The sequence below is a fragment of the Parasteatoda tepidariorum genome, chromosome 8 (assembly GCF_982258835.1).
Source record: "Parasteatoda tepidariorum strain Cologne lab strain chromosome 8, Ptep-v5.0, whole genome shotgun sequence".
NCBI classification, from domain to species: domain Eukaryota; kingdom Metazoa; phylum Arthropoda; class Arachnida; order Araneae; family Theridiidae; genus Parasteatoda; species Parasteatoda tepidariorum.
Genome location: NC_141762.1, coordinates 42,139,446 through 42,160,533, shown reverse-complemented (window position 1 = coordinate 42,160,533; position 21,088 = coordinate 42,139,446). Strand labels below are relative to the sequence as shown.

General features: G+C 26.7%; 1 protein-coding gene across 3 annotated transcripts in view; it reads left to right on the top strand.

The window, feature by feature from the left end:
• The first annotated feature begins 3,969 nt into the window (after nucleotides 1-3,969).
• LOC107456885 (sodium-dependent phosphate transporter 1-A) overlaps nucleotides 3,970-21,088 on the top strand; it is a 92,416-nt gene continuing 75,297 nt past the window's right edge. Inside the window, exon 1 of one of the 3 annotated variants that reach the window (XM_016074884.3) lies at nucleotides 3,970-4,256. The gene's annotated coding sequence lies outside the window, so the exon portion shown is untranslated. Of the gene's footprint in view, nucleotides 4,257-20,240; nucleotides 20,423-21,088 lie in introns of those variants that run through there. The other 2 variants (XM_071181463.2, XM_071181464.1) reach the window with 2 other exon arrangements.

Here is a 21,088-nt window from a genome sequence, read left to right as displayed (position 1 = left end):
AAATGCTTTAAAAGAAACACCTTACATTATTAACACTAAGTTCTTTGAATCGCTTGAAATTTTAAATTTTCGAACAAGTGGTCATATGTTTAAAAATTGGGCCTTTGTTAAAATGCTACAACTGGCCATTGGCAAATAGTAAAATTTCCAAATTTCGCCCTATACCTTATAAAAGAACCATTTGCACAAGCGTTCTAAAGTATGGACAGAATTTAAGTCCTCGATCCTTAAAATCACTCAAAAATTAAATTTAGATCGTTCAGGAGAGACATTTGAAAAATAAAATTCCCTCATTGGTTTAACAAAAGTCATTCTATAAATTAAACCGTAGAGATTTCTGTTTTTCCAATTATTTTGGAAATAACATAAAAAATGATGTTTTCTATCTTCTAGCTCTATTTAATAAAAAAAAGCGAGTTTATAGTATCTTCTTTTATAGTTATATTTTGTTCGTTATGTCATATAAACTCAATGATCAACGTAAACGTGGCAACATAGGCTGACTAAAGTTACCAACTTAATGTCTCTAAAGTAACTCGAAACCACGTGGTTAAAAACATGTTTCCATAAAACTTACTAATTTAAAATTTGTAGTAATTTAAATTAAAGAAAAGTTATGTATTGAAAAGGAAACTTTAAAGAAAAATGGTACTAATTGGTTTAGGAGAAACGTAAAAAATCGCCATTCTATTATTGTCGCCAATTATGCCTAGAGTAAATTTTGATAATGGGTACAAATGGAAAAGAAAGTTATTTACTAAAAAGCTAAATTAGTAGAGAAAGCCGTTTTAAGGAAAACCGTAAAAAAAAGTCTCCATAATATTGACGCCCCTGATGCTTATTAATCGAGATTATATTATTACTGCTGGTATTACGTTAATTTGTGTTGTTTTGTTAGGCATCAATTATACTTATATAGACTCCAACGTACCTATTATAGAAACTGTGGAAATTAGTATTTTATGGCTCACAAAAGGGATAAATACTTTGCTGATCATTGAAAAGAATCTTTGTTGAAAAATTGTTGATCATGGTAAGTCTTGACTATCAGGAGCAATATCATTATTCCAAATGATACTGAATGTAGTTAATCTTTATTCTGATGGGATCAACTCCTAAAAACGTAACATTTTGCTTAATTTAATAACGTAAAATTATAGGATAGGGCAACAAATATGGAACAGTTTTAGCTTGATTAAATATGTCGATACATGTCTTTGAGTTTAATACATGATTTCGCAGCATTCATTAATACTGATTCATCAATCGCTTACACTTTCTTTCATCCAGTACTTAGGTATGCAGCTAATTAAATATGAAATATTTCTCTTGACATAAAAAGTCGTAAGAGCCTCTAAAACAATACGACTTAGAAACTTGAAATTATTAAGGTGTGTTGAAAACTGTACATGAATTTCGATAGAATAAAAAAATTAAAATTCGGCAATTAGTTCAAGAATTATTAGCTGCTAAACTTGTTGGGGGGGGGGGAACCATGTCGGCCGATCTACACGAAGAAAAAAATTCCGGTAAGATTACCAAACTGTACGGTAATGACATTTTTTGAAGAAGAAAAAACTACAATTTCGGTTACTAAAACCAAAATATACAGTAGGGGAGAGTGGGGTCAATTGTAACATTTTTTACTTAACTATTTTTAACTAACAAAAAATCCAATATATTATTAGTATTAATTGACAAACGAGTAAAGTAGACTATCCTCTACTAGAAAAAAAATAAATACCTGATTTTAAATATTATTATATTAGTTATTAACAATTTTTGACAGTCGTGCAGTTGTTACAATTGTCCCCACTTACGGGGTCAATTGTAACAGTTCATAAATTCAACTAAAACTTAGTTAATTATACATATTATCATAGTTGTGATATATTTTTTTATTGATCAAAATAGTAGTGATATTTTAGGAGTAAAAATAATAATGAGCAGAAACCTAAAAGGTTAAACTTTTAACTTTAAGGGGTTAAAAATTTTAATTTATGCTGTGAAAGGTGACAAATAAAATAATGCACATGCAACATAATATAAATGATATAGGAAACTATTGGTGGTTCTTAAAGAGTTAAGTAATGGTTTGTAAACATAAGATTATTTATTTTCAGCTGTTACAATCGTCCCTTTACTTATTGTTACAATTGTCCCCAAGACGCCATTTCAGCTTCATTTGTTAAAAACAATGCTAGTTAATTAGCAAAACTAATCTTTTTTTTATTGAAATGTTAATTAAAGTGTCCACTTACATATTCGGTTACTAATTTTTATTTGTTTAAACAAAATTACTTTGTTACAATATAATATTCTAATACCAAAAACAGTACTTGCGTGGCGTGAAAATATCTTTTGTGATGTAACTCTTTCAAAAGTACATAAAAATGGTTGCCATCAGGGGTGTACATGTAGATTTATTAAATACACCTTGTGCGCCACCTAGGAACCAAATCTAGAACCCGACACTCGAAATTTTTGCTCTGTTACAATCGTACCCTGTTACAATTGACCCCACTCTCCCCTACTTAAACCATTCATTTGGTAGTTTTTCATTCCTATGGTAGCAATTTACTGGAAACTATAAAGCAATTTACTGGTTATAGCTCTTACTACCACACATTTAGTACGAGACTGAAAAGTAAATTTAGACAAATGAATGGTTTTTATGTCATGTTAAGATATCATTTTAAAATTTACTTCATTTTCCACATTTGCTAAATTTTATCATACATTATAAAACTGAGAGAGTCAGAACCACGATAGAGTCAGAAACGCGATAAATTTTACCATATGCCATCCACTAAAATGTAATTAATTTATCATAATGTATTAATGTAATTTGCATCAAAATCGGTAATTGTAAAACGACTGCTAAGTTAAGACACTTATATAGATAAGTTTATCTTAAAATGTAGCTTTATAATGAGATAATATCACAGAATTATGTTTTTATAAAGAAGCAACTCTTTTAGTTTAATACTCTTAATTTAGAAAGCAATCAAAATCAAAAACGTAATAATAACAGAGTATAATAAGAAATATAAATTATACAGATACCTTTAAATTAGGTATGCAAAAATATTTTACAGTAAAACAGTACCTTTATGACTTTTTATTAATTTTACTGCTGATAACAAATAAGAAAGTATGGAAGTTCATTCTGGAAAACTGAATACTCCCATGTTAGTTTCCAGCCAATAAAAATGGACTTATAACAATGGACAACTATGTTGTATCATTAAGTTTTTATGTTATATCGAGGAATATTATGAATGTACTCATGAACTTCAAATTAAAAGGGGGAAATAATAGAATAGAGTAGAGAAATGAGAAACACATATAATAAATATATTAAAAATATGTAATCACATTTAAACAGAAAACTTTCAAAGTTGATAAAAAATTTGAACTCCGTAGGAATTTTAATCGGCGGTGACAAAACAAAACGACGAACGTTCTCTCATCGGGGAATGCCAAGCTCAGGGCTATTAGTAGACTCTTTTATGAAGCAATAGTATAAATCCATCATACAAAATGTATAACATGAGTAGGGACAATTCAATTACACCTTACCGTCGGAAAGTTTTTGCCCACTTTTCGAAGAAATCCTAGTGTTATAGTTTCCACAGCAAAGATAAAAGAAACGAAGAAACAAAATATTATAAACTCCTTTTTATTTGCATCGTGGAGACTAAAAGGGTTAAAGCAGTCGTAGTAGTGTAAAACCATATAATTTTTAAAAAAATATTCAAAAGTCATTCAACATAGGAAACGATTAATTTTCACTTCAGCAGCTTTTGGCATCAAACCAGATTTAAAGAAACGATTTCATTTCTTTTAATTGTACACTTTTTTATGTGAAACATAAATGAATTCGGCAGAAAGAGTAAAGATGATAAAAAAGAGATGGTGTCATCATCAGTTTATTTTATTTTCAGCTTCTGATTCAAATCTCTCTCCGCAATAAACCTGAGAGCCAAAAATCATTTTCTTCCTCACAAACGTCAACTGTGTTGACCTAGCTGTCTGCGTAACTTTGTTGCCTTTCCCCTTTTATAACTTTTCATAGATTTTGTTCCGTATTCCTTCGTTCTTTTCTTTTGGGATCATGATTCAAGATGGATAATCATTAAATTTCTCGATACTGTGATTTGGATCTATTCCTTCTTTGCCACTGTGCGCCGTGACGGTCGCGTTTCTGTGAAAATAGCTCTCGTTTTCTCAACAATCTGGGAATTAGCCAATAGGTAAGTTCTATTTTTGATACGTCTAGAACAAGAGCGCGTCACTGAATTTAAACATTTTTGATGCCTTGACATTATGAGATGGAAAACGCTTCCATCATATTTAGGCTGGCAGCACTCTCATGTTCAATTGGTTTGCGTAAAAAATATATCTTGTAAAGGGATCACAATTCGAACACGTGAGAATCGCAAAATTACTTAATTTGATTCATCCTCTATTTTAGACAATATAAATGTGGGCTGGAATTTGTTCTAATTTTGTTTTTCGTTTATTATTTTCAGTAGCGCATTCGTTCTTTTGTTGACAATGACTTAATGGTGTTGAACTACTCCCTTCTTTTTATGTAACGTTGTTTCATATTTGTGTTATTTTTTTAAAACCTGGTTGTAAATCAAAGTAAGACAGAAAAAGACTAAGGAAGGATCTTGAAAGATAATGAACTCCAGTTGAAAAGTATTTTGTTTCATTCAGCGCTATTAAGATAATTCCGCGTATTTCATTTTTTTTAAATTGATTGTTGACTTTTTTGTTGATGACTTTATATTGATCTTTTCAAACACTTTTTAAAATTGTTTGAGTTCGAACGTTCGTATACGAAACAGGATTTCAATAATGTGTCCTCAGATCAGTGGCGTGCAGAGAAGGGGGCTAAAGGGGCAACAACCTCAAGCATTTTGCCAAATACGGGCATCAAATAGATTATCGACACTAAAACTAACTCTTTTTCTTTAATTATGATATTGAAATTGAATTTTTATCAGGTAAATATTTTTTTGAAGGAACATATTTTACTTAGAATGTAAAATGGTTTCGAAACAAATTTAGTTATAAAGTTATGGAGTGATGAAATAAAAAGAAAATACTACCCTTAAATTTCAAATAATTCTACACATTTGAGAAAAAAAAATATTTTGTTGTAAGTTATTCATTTTTTACCAAAGATTAATTTCCTCTTACGTTTTCTTAAAATACAGGTTTGTAATTTTGTAAATTATTTCCATTTTTTTCTCCCCTCCCCTTTCTTTATAGTTAACTAAGGTATTGCCCCTTCCAGTAATAGCATTCCGCATTTCAAGGGCAATTAATCGAGGAGTTGGCCAACTCACACAACTGCAAAATTGCTAGTTTTTACAGTTGTGAGAGTGAATATATAAGATGCACAAATGGACAAGTGAATAGAAGGGGACCCCAAATAACTTTTGGTCTTATGATCACACATTCTTATAGTTCAGGGGGTAGACTTCAGAGATAACGTGCTTTCCTTTAATTTTCAAGACTTTTTCCCCCGAGGAATTTGAATTTTTGATTCATAAGATATTAAGGTTAGCCACAATCTGAAAAATATAATCCCAATAGCAGATCGCGAAAAAAATATTAATAATAATAATATTAATAAAATAAGAAAAAATTCAAATAGTTATAAGACTTAGCTATTCAATAATATTTACATAGAAAAATAATATTTTAATAATTAATTACTATTTATTAATATTTAGTTTGAAAAAGGGATCGTACATTTTTTGAATTTTAAGGTGCACAAGTTCTGACAAATTTTAAAAAAACTGTAAGGAAATTGCTCGAATAGTATAAATTTGAAATAAGATCATAAGATTGAGATATAAAATCAAACAATTTGCATTTTGGAATTTATATTTACCGATATTTATTCAAATGAATTAGTTAAAGCTTTGGATTGTGTGATTTAAAATTATGTTTTTCTAAAAGATGTTAAATTACAATTTTTTGAAATTATTAAAATAAATAATAAGAAAAAAATAAAAAATTCTGCTTATCTGAAAATATTTTTAGGTAAACAAATTTTATAATAACATGCGAAATACTTTGATTAATGTAAATAGTTCTAGCCAGGCTGAGAAATATTAAAGTAAAACTGACATTAATGAGCTCAAAGTTTTCTACTGCTCTTCTGGCTAAACCGTATTTTTAGATTTGAAAATATTGATATTACTAAGATTAATTATACTTAAATTTATTTTATAAATTATAATAAATGCATTATCTCGTAACTATGTTAAATCGTTCATTCAAGTCCATTAAAAGTTCAAGTTTTAAAAAAAAAAAAATTGCTTCCCTTCTTTAAGAATATTACCGTTAACAGACAGTTCTAGACTTAGCGTGAAGCTCTGACGGATGTTAAGCTTTTTATAGACGTTCATTAATCTCTCAGAACAGGTCTGTCATAAAGCAGCTCATTGTTTGAAGATTTTGTAAAAATTTGAAACTTCACTATAATTCGGTGATTCTTAGTGAAAATCATAATTTAGGCTCATCTGAATTCATAGTCAATTTTTTTCCTGTTCTGAAAGCATTCAGGTAGAAACTGATGTGTTGGAAGTTAAAAGAAATATTAATAGTTTGTTGTATGTTAGAAAGATGACCTACGTGAGGTGAACTTTTCTTTGACTAACTTATTTAAACTAACTTATTTAACCAAAGTTTTCCTCAAAAGTATTGATTTTCAGATGCTAAACTCAAAAAATTAAGAATATAAGGAAAAGTTTTATAAGTAAAACTCTATATTACGTATTATTTTCTATAATTGAAATAAAATCTTTAAAAAAAACTTCTAATTGTAGTATTATTGTCATTTTAAAAATGTCGTCTTTTAAAGTAACAAAACTTTAAAAGTAATGGCTCTACTTTAACTAAATATTTGTTTCAAATAAAATATTTTGCATGTGTAGGAAAACATTTTCCTTAGTAAAAAGGACACTCTTTCGCTCTTTTTCCTCTAAACTGAACACAATTTTCATGAAGGAACTCCCTGTGCCAGCCCATATTTCTCATCGATGATGTGAAGATTCAATTTTTTCTTCTAGTTTAAAAAAAAATATAGTTTTTGAGCCTCTTTCTGTATTATAATAATGATATGCATTAATTAATTAACATATTTGAAGTGCTCCTTGAACAATAAAAATTTGTGTTAGTTTGAGAAAATCCGATCAATAAAAGAAAAGTTATTTAAAAAAATATATTAATTTCTGCATATTGTAACAGCTGCTCAATATAAATCTACAAAGGTGTTCTTCTCCATAAGATCATAGCTTAGAAAGTAGACTATAGTTCACCCTAATACAATGAACTCTTTAAGAACATACACAAGACAATGGTTAGTTCGGTAATCGCTAACAGCAGGTAGTAATGGCGTTATTTTAACGACACTAACTTAGCTTCAAAAGTTTCTTAACGTTTTAATAACACTGATTTTATTTTACATAATTAGAGGTTTTTTGAGTTGACATGACTTTTGTAAGATTCTGAAAAAAATTAAATAACGAATTTATATTATTTTATTCTACATTACAACTTTTGTATTTTTTAACGTCTTTTCTGATTGTGTGAACTATATTTAAATAAATTGCAAATCGGATTTCCCCTTTTAAATTTTTTTAGAAGCAGTAAAGTAATAATTCGGCTAAGTTTAAATAAACGTTTCGAAACCAGTGCAAAAAGTTTAAAGTGTGACCATTATCATGTTCTAAGCATCTGTAAACTTGATTTCAGATATGAGACTAAGTTACGTTTATGTTACTTATCAAACTTAATCACAGCAAACTTTTACTTGGAAGGGTGTTTTTGATTCAGAATCATGGCGCGGAAATGGCTCTTTTCCGTTTTTTTCAAGATAAACTTCGTCTGGTATCAACTAACCAAATATGTAATACCTACAAAATAAACTTTAACGGAAAAATTCAAATAAATAATCTGTCTTATCTAAAAGGTTAAATATTTCAATATAACAGTTTCACGTATTTATTCTCAAATGTCATCTATTTTACTATCAACTTCGATGCTCCTAAAACCTTTACTTTTTCATAGCAAGAAGTGAGAAGTCTTTATTACTTTTCTTTATTTCATTTCGAGTTTACAAATTCTTACTGTCATTTAAGATATAAAAACTGAATTAATTTTTTACTTTAAAAATCTTTTTGTTTAAGTTTTTTTTAATATTAAATATACCTTTTTAAGTAAAATAACTTAGAACTCATATTTAGATTTATAAAATGATGCTTTATCTTAAATATAAGTTATTATTTTGCTATGTGTACTGTTATTTATTTTGTAGCCCAGTTTATTATTATTATTTTTATAAATGCAAGACTATTTTTGTCTGCAATAGATGTTGATTTATAATTTTATAATCCAATGACCAAGATAAAAATGCTTGGTAAGTATTATTTATAGAATAAAATAGGTTATACATTTTTGAAATTAACAGCAAAATAGAATTTACAATAGTTAGGAACATATCGCAACAATAAAAAGCATTTCTTGAATTTTTTTTCATGAAACACAAACACTCTATTCCAACTTCATATCGAATATCATTTTTGTGTTTAAGTTTATATATTTTTAAATATTTGGTACACACACGCGTAATCTTCAATGATTTACTGCTGATTTACATAATGATCCTTTTCTTCCGTCCCACTATTTTTCGTCAGGAGTTGTGTCTAATAGCTATCTTAAATATTTTAATCAGTTAATAAAAAGAAACTACAGATGATACGATTTTGTAGAATTTAAATATTTTGTTTCTTTTTATTTGCATTAAAATGGGCTGAAATTTTATGACTTTCATTTATTACTCAACTACTTTGAAAATAAATTATACTTCTACGCCCTTCCATTTATGTTTTGTATCCTTAACAACTACCTAATGGTTTGAAAAATTTTTGTACAATTTATAATTTCAATTTTGAAAACCGTTTATCGTGATGTTTATTAATTCATCATAATATATGCATAAAAAATAATTTTACTAACACATCTGACTAAATTTTGAAAATTTTCTTACTTAAGTAAAGTAAATTAAATTCATTTATTTTTCACGCTATTTCAATGAATAAAAACTGTTAATCGAGGAATTTCTCAGAGAACTGTAATTTTTCGAATCCTAAGATTTTCGAAAAAAAATTTTATTACAGTGTATTAATATTTTAACATTTTCATTATTATTCATTGATTGCAAGTTGTTTTTTTTATGTAGTTCATTGTCAATCTGTGTATAGGGCATTTTTATACCGTTCGTTGCTCCATGTATAAAAAACGGCGTTTCTCGTGGATTTTTTTCAAATAGTTTAATTAATTTATTTGCTTGACGAAATCAGAAACGTAATTTGAAGTTACATCAATTCTATCAGTAAGAGAAAATACAATTCAAATTTTATCGAAAAGTCGGTTATTGAAATAAATTCCTTTAATTGCGAAAAACATTCTGGTGAAATTATCGTACATTTATGTAAAGTCATTTCTGGTTAAAAAAAAAAAAAAGAAGAAAAAATAGATAACAATTCTGGTAGTATAAAATGTACGGTATTTAAACCATTCCTTTGGTAATTTTTCCTTTCGTTATGATAGCAGTTTCTTGTTTTCAAAATTATACTTCTCATTACCACACGTTTAGAAAAATAAAAATTTAAAAAGAATTTTACCTAATTAACGGTTTCTATACCATGCTCTAAGGTATCACGTTAAAATCACCAAGATGTTCTTCAGAACAATAATTTATTTTATAATTTAAACCTTTTGAAGGGTATACCGTTTACCAAATAAAATAGTAATAATCTGTTTGCACTTCTATGGTTTATCTAAAAGGGTGGTCTGTTTGAATGGTTGATTAGAGTTAAGTGAGAGTTAATTATATATCCTCCTAATATACTTCCCAAATATACAAAAGGGAAAATGGGCCTAATTGATGCTTTCAAGTGTTTCAAAGATACTAAACTTGGATAGATCTATGATATCAGTTTTATGCAATGTAGTGCGATGTTAATAATCAAATCAAGATAAGATTGCATAGAATAATTTTAATAATAACAGTAATAATAAAGATTGTTTCATTCAACTATCTGTTGTCTAGTGTTTTTTCGTTTCGAGCAATACAGAACATAAAAGCACATTTATAAGTCTCATACCATGGGACATTTCTTGTTTTACCGACAAATCAGTCTTTTAGTCCCCAAATGACTCATAAAATACCTAAGCTCTTTCCTGAGTCACAAGTTAGAATATTTCTGTTAACGTAATGAAATTTGTTATTATATCCAACAAGATGTACAGAGTTTATTTTTACTTCATAAAATTCTGCGTATTTTTTTCAATTTCCTACAAATATTAAAATTAAGTGTATGAGACATTGTTATAATAAACCGCATTTCAAAATTGTCAAGTAGAGTATTTTTAAGGGAAATCTTCGAAGAAAAATAATCAAAGTTTTCATTCAGAAAATTAAATATTTTTGTTTGTTATCTAGTGAAAATGACAGAAATTTTTGACTAGGTAACTGGAGACAATACAAGGAATTAGCTTATTATAAAAATATCACTCTTAGGTAAACTCTGACATCATTATACAACCCTGAACCCTTCAACTATTAACAATCCGTTATTATTATTCTTTCTGTTGAAAAGTTTTCTAGGAATAATTTCTCAAGTAACTAAAATTTATGTCAAAAACGCAATTTCACTTATGTTCTTGAATTAACATTTCTTATGGTGGGTTATTTTATATTTTTATTCTCAGCATTAAACGAACGAAAAATTAACGAGAAATTAGCAAACGAAAAATTAACATTCTAACGAAAAATTAAATTCACTATGTGTTTCAGCAATTTTTTATTTAGTATTATTTTAATTTCTCAATAAGAACCTTATTAGAAAACTAGTTGCTCAAACATCTGTGAAAACTGCTATTTAACAATTGCAACAACAGAAATAAATATTTTTGCATTATCATTGTTGACTTCATCAAGAGTATAAATCACTGTATCACTTTCATTGTATTTCAGTGAAATAACTGTAGATACAATTTCAAAATACTATTACTCATGCATTTCTTGAAGAACTCAGGGATTTAAAAAAATTAATTGTAAAATATAAAAAACACTCTCTTATTTTCATTCTCATAAAAGATAACAAGATAACATAGTTTACATATGCTTTTAAAAATACTTATTAAATGCTGTAACATATTGGTTAGAAAATTAAGCAGTATATATTTATATATAGCTCAATAAAAAAAGGAGAGAAATGAAGAAAATTAATAAGTTTTATTTATTGCGCATAAGCTGCAAGTATATAGAACTCAAAAAATAACTTAAAAATATAGAGAAAACATGGAAAATAATAAAGATTAATGAAACGAAAAGAGTAAAAATTATTAAAATAATTTGTCTTCCTCTCTTTTCATTGATTTTTATTATTTAAACTGACAATTTTACTAACTATTCTGCACTATACGGTGTAGAGTACAATCGTCGTCGAGTGTGAGAAAGCAGGATTATTGTAAAAAATTGTAGTAGCTGAAATGTAATGTTAAGCCATTCATTCATTAGTAATTTGTAAGCACATCTTCAGAAAGCTAAACTCAATTTAAATGTGAATTCCTCGGCCAGTTTTGTTTACTTATTAAAATATTTTCATTTATAATAAATGCTTGACGGCAGTTTTTGCGAAATAACACTTAAAATGATTTAAAACATTTTCGTTATGTTTATATTTCTAAAATCTTATTGAACTAACTTATACTTATTGGACTAATACTTATTGGACCTAAACTTGAAATCTAAATGTAATAGTACCTAACAAATCTACAGCCTCTATGATCATAATGTTGTCTCAATGTTATTTCAAATTAATGCTGATGTAATGATTTAGTTTGAAACTAATTTCTTAAAGAATATGATCATCATAAAGAATGTGATTTCATAAAATAAAATACAAAATTTCAGCGAAATCGGTCGAATTGTTTTTTCGAAATAGAATTTTAAAAAAGTCATATACATAAAATTTGATGTAATCATCAAATAATTAATGCTTTAATTGAGATATGGGGAAATACGCAAAAGTTAAATTAATATTAAGGGTTCCAAACTTTTAACCTCTATCCTTACCAAACTATTGAAACTATATTTCCAAGATTGCGGCCATCCCCCGCATTTTGAGAGTCAAGAATCATAATCTATCGAAAAAAATGTATTTTTATTCAGAAAAAGTATGTTTTTGTGTCAGATTTCATAACTTAAAATATAGTCTTAAATAAAATATAGTCTCTAACTAAATAGCATATTTGAATACACCACCTTGAACCATTAAGATTAAGTCCTATAATACTTAAAAATCCGATCAATATATCAAATGTTAATCATGGTTTTTCGTTTTTTTCCCCTAAATTTTATAATTGAGAAAAATCATGATGTATTTCTTCTTTCGCAGTATCCAATATGAAATTTTAAATTATTCCATGAAACAAAAAAAATTAATGGGAAATTTTACGATGTATATATGAGGAAGATATTATGTAGATTGCAACTTTTATCTTAGTCTTTTATCTTAGCTTCCAAATTTTATAACATTTTAAATGCGTATAAAAAAAACTTTTGCTCACTGTTTTTAATCAGTAAAAAAATTTAAAACAACTCTTGGCTCGTCCAATTTCACTCTACTTTACTTTGAAAAGTTTTCTTTGTTCCTTGAGGGTTTGCCAAGTTCTGCCTATTGCAACTCGTTACTTACTACTTTACCCACACCGAAATTCAAGTTCATTCGCATTCAATATTTTTTTATCTTTTAGAATAATATATACAAAAATGAGCTTAAAGTAAATGGGCGAAAATCCAACCTTTCTTGTTTGTTTTGCTGCAAATCCTGCTTTAAACTCTTTAAAATAAATATTTCAAAAGTGTACTTATAACTCTTTACTTTTATATACACTTCTTTTATGTGTATTATGTGTTTGAATGTATGAGACTTACAAATTTAAATTAAATATAAGTCTCAAAATGTTATTTTCTCTACATCGAATAATTAAGATTAAGCAGAATCTAAGGGTCATTTTCCCTGAAAACTAATTCTGCAGTCATTGTATTGTAGATATTGGGAAATGTAATAGTTTTTCCTAAAATTCAAAAAAAATAATTATATATGTGATATAGAATGCCTCATGCGAGTCTTTCAATATTAATTCACAACTAAAAATAGAATCTCTTATTAATTTTAAGACGCAGAAATCGATCTCTCACAAAGAGTCAAAAGTCAATATTCCAATTAAGATTTTATTTTCTGAATTTAATATGTAATAATTCTTGAAAATAAGCTCTTCAAGGAAATACCAAAAATTCCCATTAGTCTATATAAATAAGATTCTTAAAAATGAAAAGAAAACCTTAACCATGGAATTTGACATGGATCAAAATATCTGTTTTAGTCTTATAAATATTTTAAGCACATAAAATTTTTAAAAAGCTATTTAATTTTTTAGCTATCGATCTTTTTTTCTGATCTTATTAGCAGTTTTTTTTTCCTGATGTGAAAATACTGCAAGTCTGTAAATTACACTTTTATGTAAAACCCTATAAGTTTTAACTAATAAATAGGAGCCTATAGACTCTTTTTTATTAATTTTAACTAATAAAATCACACATTGCTTTTCGAAATATTGATACAAAAAATTTTTTAATAATTTCGTCATTTCTTTTGCTTTTATAAGAAGATGTTTAGCTTATATGAAGTAATGTATTTTTATCATTATTTTAAATATCTTATTGGAAATAAAGTTAGGTACTTCTCAGATATTTATCGGTCATCTTGTTCATTAATTTTAGGTTATTTTAAAAATGTAAATTTCAATGTTTTATTTTTTAAAGTCAAAGATTCCAGAGTTTCAAAGAAATTTTATGTGGGATATTACCTCATTCTTGAAAGCCCGAAAAACTGCAAAACTTACAATACAAACATTACTTAAATATTTTATTTCCAGCTCTATAGTATTTTGTATACACAATAAAATAAAGCACTTAAACCGAAAGCAAACTTCATTAACCTTTAAAGTTACTTGTAACGAGCGGATCATAACATTCCACATGATCTTGAATGAAAAAAAATGCCTACAAATCTGCTTACATACAAAAACGCGTAAAGTAGTTCAAGTAAGCATATTTTATTCAAAATTTTAGTCTCTGAAAATACCTCCCCGAAATGACAGATGAAAGCATGTCAAAAACTATTTAAAAACATCAGAAACCATGTATATGCCTAAATCAACCAAAAAAGACCATGTTGTTAGTATGTACTAAATAGCATTATTTGCTACTATAAATGAGAAAAAATGATGATAGGAATATATTTATTCAACACCAATGCCTTGTTTGAATAAAAAGCATTGCATAGGACATAATGCGTTTGATTGTATTACATATTGCAGTGCATTACATATTGCATTGAATTGCTTCTAAAAGGAATATCGACATTTGCCGATATGAGGAAAAATAATATTTATCAAATGTTTTAGAAAGACACCAAGTAACTGTAGGAATGAAATTATGTTCAACAGAGAATATCGACATTTACCAGGTACTTGTCTTTAGTACTTGTCATAGGGTGTCGCTAGTATAAAGCGAACTTTAGATTAACCAAAGAGAACCATATATCTTAATGTTAAAGTTACATCATAAGGATAACATTTTTAGTAATTCTGCTTTAGTTATTTTGTTTAAATGTAAAACACAAAGAAATTTTCTCCAAAAATTATGATTTTCTGACTATTTAAAAGCCGTTTGTGGAAGTATTTACTTTCTCTTTTGAAACTGAAGAAGAAACAAAAGAAGCCGGAAGTTATTGATTACGTTGTGAGGCTAATAAGGACTATACTTCATCTATCTGAAGGCATTGCAGAACGAAGACTATCGAATCAAAAGCGGAGAGAATTTGCAAAATCTTTGGAAGAGTCTTAATAAGTAGCTTCATCATGTTTTAAAATCATGTTATTGATCTGAAAGCAATCCTCCAATAGAAAGGATATTTTCAGTATTAGTAAAAAAAAAAGCTTAGAAATACTCAAATGAGATATTCTATCCTACTTCCATTACTGCTAATTATATATATATACCAATTATATATATAACTACTAATTGTAGATAATAGCATTGCATTAGGCATTAATTTTGCTTTGATACAATACGCTGTCCAGTCATGGTTTTTTTCAAAATGTTTTTTCTTTTTGCCTTACGACAGTGAGGAGTTGAATAATAATATTTTTTAAATTAGAATTCTTAACTTCGGCTTCATGCATTTAATACAAAATCTCAGCTTTATGGTTGCCATCGCAAGAAACTTGTCTTAAAGGTAATATTGTTTAGCCTCTGAGAGTGATCTTTGTTATTGTACAGTAGCAAATAATTTATTCGCGATTGCTGAAAGAATGAAAAAAAGTTTTCTAATCTCTGATCTAATATGTGAATTTTTTTTTTAATCTTTGAAAAAAAGTTTTGAAACGTACTAATACGTGTAATGATCACAAAATTATTCTAATTTATAAATACATTTGCAATCCATACTCAACTAGTGCCACACTGTACTGAAAAAGAGGCTATAAGAAATAAGAACCTTCAGTCTTACTTAGATTCTTAAATCTACACGAAGGGGCTGTCATTAACTCAAATTCATTACTTTGATATGTTGTAACGACGTAACGCATTTGAGGTGATAAATAAATATTTGATGGCAATAAAGTAGTAGTTGTTACTCAAATCAAAATGGCTTTTGATTTGAGTAACAAATATTCCCAATAAACATTGTGAATGGTTATAAAATGACGAGTGTTTGTTTTAAGTAACACCTGAGCAATACAATAAAACTACTACCTAAAGTTACTAAGTTTCGGGTAAAAAAGTATATATTATTTTTCCTCTTTATTAGGTCCAGTTAAAAACACTGTATTATATTAACTCAATGTGGAACAACTTCATGTCATTCAATTATGCCATTTATCACATAAAACTATTTTTTCCCATGCAATAAATATTCTTAAAAGCAAGCTGAAGCAGTAATAAGTTTTTAAGCTGTGAAACTATGATACATTTCGGATAATTTTTATTAGTAGTATCGTTGAACATAAAAGACGGCGAAATTCGTTAGGATATGAATAGTATCTCACAGCAAATTCATGTATTTTTTTATTAAGCGTTTACGTATTAAGAATGAGGGAGATGTTAAGCCGGGTTTTTTAAATTTCACTTTATGATGATGAGAGACTACATATTTTTCAAGTGATTTACATAACACCTTTCAAATTAAAATATTGGATTGCAGCACAGTATTATTCAACCTTTAATTTTTTTAAACTCAATTACTGAACTAATGATTTTACTAACTGACCAAATAAGTTAAATCAGAGAATCATGAGACAATGAGTGTGAATTTGGAACTTATAACTTTTGAAATGGAACTTATGCATCGTTTAACTTATTTTAAAAGCTCTATTTAAAATTTCAATTCCATTAACATTTCTTTCGATTGGCAATCATATTCCATTAAAATTTTGTACTTAAAATGAAAGTTTTGACTATAAAATTTGATAAGTTTAAGAACTTATCAGGGCAAAACGTCTTCCGAATTGCTATTCCCAAAAACTTTTATTTTATTTATAAATCGAATTTTGCGATTAAATAAAAAAAACTTTTTTTTTAAAACCAAAGGTAAAATAGCATTTTTATAGTATCATAATTAACATAAAATAAAAATTCTAGTCTATGATTATCAATAACGTAAAATTTTATGAAACATTAGAAACTTGCTTTTAAAAAATGCAAAGCCTTAATAACAACAAAAGTTAACTAAATATCACTTACCATAAAAAACGAAAAGAATGGAAAGAAGTGACTGATTTCACTCATGGCTCACTAATGAGGTACTTTATCAAAGTAATTAAGCGAAGGAAATGGACATTAGAACAAAGCCATCAGTTTAATGCTCAAAAGAGCTGGGTAAGAACTATTGTTTCAGATTTTAGATGTACTAAATAAGGAGAATATTTTCATTCTTTATTTCTTTTCTCGAGTATACCCTGTAATACACATTTTTAAAAATTAAAACAGAATAGTGTCATAAATAAATTATGAGTACCTATAGTTTCTAGAAAGCACATTGCATTTATTTTTCAAAAAGTTCTTCAAACTATTATAAAGTTTTAAGCTATTTTTCTTCTGTATTACGTGACGGAAAGATAGTCAATTTATTCCCTATTTTTCATATAATGTATTTTTTTCTCAAGATCTTAACTGCAATATATATATATATATATATATATATATATATATATATATATATATATATATATATATATATATATATATATGTTCAAAATGAAGAATAAAACAAGGAAAAATAATAGACAAATGAAAAAAAGGGAGGGAAATAATAAGTAAAAAAATAACAAACAACAGTTTAAAAAAAAAAAGGTGAAATTTTAATTAAAAAACCGTAAAAAAAAGATATAATCTTTTCTTCAGCCCACACGATTATATCCGCAAAACAGAGTGCTTTCTGATATTGTATCAATAAAGCCGAAGCAAAATATATTAATATAATAGTGTGAGGAGCACTCAAAAAGTTTTTTTTCATTTGTCCATTATTTTTCTTTGTTTTATTCTTCATTTTGAACATATCTAAAGAGTTCTGTTCACTTGCAGCTTAAGCGCATTAAATGAAACTTATTGTTTTTCTTAACTTTCTTCGTATTTTCTTGTATTTATTATATATATATATATATATATATATATATATATATATATATATATATATATATATATATATATATATATATATATATATATATATATATATATATATATATATATATATATATATATATATATATATATATATATATATATATATATATATATATATATATATATATATATATATATATATAATTTGTTTTAACATTTATTGATTTATTTGTATTGTTCGAGATTAATTTTTTTAAATGTGCCTTTTTCCAGTCAATTTAAATTTTTTTAGTTAATATGAAAAAAACTGAAATTGACTTGGAGAAAGAATTGAAATTGACTTTCGAGAAAGATAAAAATTCTATACACTTCAGAGTTTCTTTTTTTTATATATATATAGTTTAAAAAGAACCAAAATCATATGCATAATATTCTCGAAATAAAACATTTAATTTATTTTAAAGCCACAAATATGGTCACATTCTTCGAATCAAAAAATATGCAAGAGCTAACTTGCTAAAATATAGTGTATATTAAGAATCTTAGATAGAAAAAATTAAATTTTTTTTCCTTGTCCCATTATAAAAAAATTAGCAAATATTTACGAATATCATTGAAAGGTAGGGATTACGTTGTTGGTAAACCTTGGTATAGGGAAATGTTAATGAGGCATAAAATTCGACTGACACTCTTTTTCAGACAGAATTTTATTTTGTTCCAAGCGTAGGCATTTCTATGATTTTCGATTAAAACTCTGAGTAAGTAGTATTTTGAAATTTTTTGAAACGTATATTTGCTATGGCATTGCAGACGTTTACAAAATATGTTGTGTCACACAGTCGTAAGAAGAAAATCACCAAGACAATCGTCATTCAATAACAAAATAAATGTTTATCAAATAAGTAATTTAATTAATCAATTATAATATTAATGATATTGATATATCCTCATTTAGTAATTGCGATGTATAGGCACAGCAAAAAATATCATAAATGTTTTGTGATGAAATTTTTGCTGTTGAAAAATCAGAACAGTTTAAATTAAGAATAAAATAACACATAAAAATTTTGTGGTGTTTAGATGCGCTCCAATTTATAGTGTCAAATTAACTATAAAACTACTTTTTTATCAAAAATTTTAAAATGAAGTACCTACTCACGATAAATGTCTTTTTAAACAATTTATTTCTTATTGAAGCTTTTAATATATGGTTATCAGAAAAATATAAAAATCTTACAATAATGAACTGCTTATTTGTTCATAGGTTTTTTCCCGCCATCTTTAAAAAGAATTTTTTTTTTTTTTTTGATCATTCATTTTTAATATTTTGATGTATATTCATAAATGGGTAAAATAATTGCGTTTGTTTTCTGATATAATAGGTTACGTTAATTCTGATTAGGTTACGTTAAAATAACAACATCAAAACATTTTAATGAAAAAAATTTTGACTTTGTACTCGTTTTGCTTTGTACTCGTTACTTTGTACTTCGCTTTGACTTGACACAAATCTTGTTTACCACTTTAATCTTCATGGTTCAGTGAACCCGAAAATTTTAAATTACCATTATCTAATCGAAATTCGATAGAAAAGTTATTTTTAATCTGTGTAATTTAGCCACCGGGCGCTTCTCTTCGAATCTAAAAATACACGAACATTCTATTTGCATTTAAAATTTTTTGAATATTTAGAGTACCGCTACGAGAAAAACTCAAATGTTTAAAAATAATTATATCTATAAAATGAATATAGAATTCGAAGCGTTTTTTAAAGATAAAGGTTCATATTTTTAAAAATAAAGTAGCTTTAATTTTTTATGGCTTTTGTCCTATTCATGATCACATTGTTTGCAAAAGTGATAAAATATGCATTGTGTTTACAAAAAATAAGCTTAAAAAAATCTTAGCGCTTTCCCAAATATGAAAGAATAACTTGACAACTACAAAAATTTTATGTTTCAATTGTACAATACTTATTTTCTGCTGAAAAGAACAAACATTACCTTGTCTTAAATATCATTAACTAGCAATAATTTTCAAATTTACCTCCAAAACTTTGAATAATTACATTTAATTTAAATCTGAGGATTCCATGTGTGTTGTTGATAAAGAAGATTTTTACAAAATTATATCGTAATAAAGATTACTTAAACTTGCATTTATAAACATATAATAAACAAACTGACCCTTTAATTGACTTTTCTACGAAAAAAAAGCCTTTTATTATAAATGCAATTTAAACATCATTTTATATTGTAATAGAACTTGATAGCGTATCAGTTCGATGCTTGAAATTAAACTACATTTGCTCTAAGCTAAAGGATAGTGAAATAAATAAAAGTGTTTTTCTTAAGATATAATGTTTAAATAAATGAAGAATTTGATTGAAAAGTACGTGTGCGCACACTCAAGCAACTCAGTCTGTGTTCGTAATTTACTTTTTCCTTTCTTTTCCACGCTTATTTTCCATTGTTTCATCACGAACAGGTACACTGACATCTCTTTCAGTCACGGCGAATTCTTTATGGTTTATAAGTTGTACGTTAAATCCAAAAGAAACACTAAGAAAATGTTTATTTTGAAATCTACTTGGAGTAAGCGTTTTTAACAATTTGCGAGGTAATTTCATTAATTCAAGTAAGTTGATGTCTCCTATTATAAACTAATAAATTTCTTTTCTTAATTATTGAACTGTGGTAACAGTTAAAGTTGCATTAAATATTGAAAACAAATGTTGAATAATTTAAATATTACTTCGAGTACCTGAAAAACGCGTGATATGCTACCATTTTTGTTTATAGATTAAAATTGCCTAAAATACTGAACCGTAACCAGAATAGTAATATGTACAATAATTGATCCTAAAGAACAATATTGTAAAAATATATAAAGTAGTATCTATAAAATGTATAAACGAAAGGATGCTGATTCTGCTTTAATTTTTTTTTTTTTTCAAAACAAATATCTGGAATGGATTTTTGAATAATACTTCAAATCGCATTATAAAAATTAAAATTAGTAATTAAAAAGCCTTTATATTCAATATTTCACTTCTAAATTTATCTGTAGTTCTAATGAACAAAACGTTTTTTTAAACTTTCATTATTGCTTTTTAAAATTTTATTAAACTTTAATTAAACTAATTAAACTTTAAACGTAAGTTATTGATATAAGTAATGACTTAAGCAATCACAATAAAAAGGATTTCAGATATCGTATTTCTTAAAAATTGAAATTTTTTGTGGTTACAGAAAATAAACTTTTTTCAATAATTTCTTCAGAAATTCGTTTATATAGTGTTAT